The sequence below is a fragment of the Rhagoletis pomonella genome, unplaced genomic scaffold (assembly GCF_013731165.1).
Source record: "Rhagoletis pomonella isolate Grant_MI unplaced genomic scaffold, Rhpom_1.0 Rhpom_scaffold_00007, whole genome shotgun sequence".
Taxonomy (NCBI): Eukaryota; Metazoa; Arthropoda; class Insecta; order Diptera; family Tephritidae; genus Rhagoletis; species Rhagoletis pomonella.
Window position 1 is genome coordinate 26,102,989 of NW_023458561.1, and position 1,194 is coordinate 26,104,182.

Sequence of the window (1,194 nt, forward strand, 5' to 3'; positions counted from 1 at the left end):
AAGAAACTATTTCACAAGTTCGTTATGCTTGTTAATTTCGTAAAAAATGCTTTGTTACAAAGAAAAATAAATTTCGACCAAAAAAGTTACAATATACTTATTTTTCTTTTGAAAATTGGGAGGGTTAAACGTCACTTTTGGTATATAGTTTGGTCGCCATTTTTTTCTTAGAATTAATCGTGGAATTTGAATTTGCATACATACACTTTCACCTAAAATTTTGCTCCGAACGTATACCTCCGCCCTAGTGGACATAAAAGCATCCACACACCTATGCGATTCTGTCGCAACGAACCCGCACCGATTTTGATGCTGCAGACGTTACTGCTTCGAAAACGTAAGTACGCGCACATCTGTGCGATTTTATCGCAGTAAAAACTGTCAATTTATTGACAAACAAAAAATATTTTTCAACAAAAATAAAATTCTTATCTTTTTCACATCAAATTTGTTTTGTTTTCTTGCGTTCAATTCTGCTTTAATATTTTAAAATCCTTCCATTGACCTTTTTTCGTTCTGAAAACGCGACAGTCTGCGATTTCGGCACGACCAAAAGAAGAACTGTGAATGTTCGAATAAGTCGCTGCAGCAAAATCGTACAAGTGTGTGGTTCCTCAATTAAAACTATGGTCGGCATTGTTGTAATTTTTGTCGGAATAGATTCGCGCCGACAGAATCGCTTAGGTGTGTAGACACCTTAATACTTGTTATAGAAGAAAATGAGTGACACCGTCAGTCAACTAAAACTTGCACTTTTTTATGCTAGAATTGCCAAATAAAATCTTTATTAAATTTTAATTTTAAGCTCTCGGTCATACATATGTATGCATATATTTTTACTTTCTAAACTGGATAAAACACTTTAAGCCCACGGAAATATTAAAATTAAAAAAGAAAACATTGTATGAAATTTCTTTTTTACATTCTAGTGAACTCTCTATTATTTTCTTTTTGTCTGTTACTATTTGATTACAAAACGTTACAATACTAAAAATTTCATCGCTGTAAAAATAAAAATAAATGTGTTACGTCTTAAATATTCTGACAATCTGTTGCATCATTCAATTGGAGCCATGTTTGCGTTGAGCAGCTTTTCTTCTACTGCTGATGGGCACATGTCAGCCAAAGCGTTTCATTTCGTTTTATTATTATTGCCATATTTCCCTTCTACATTATTTTCATTTTATTTGATGT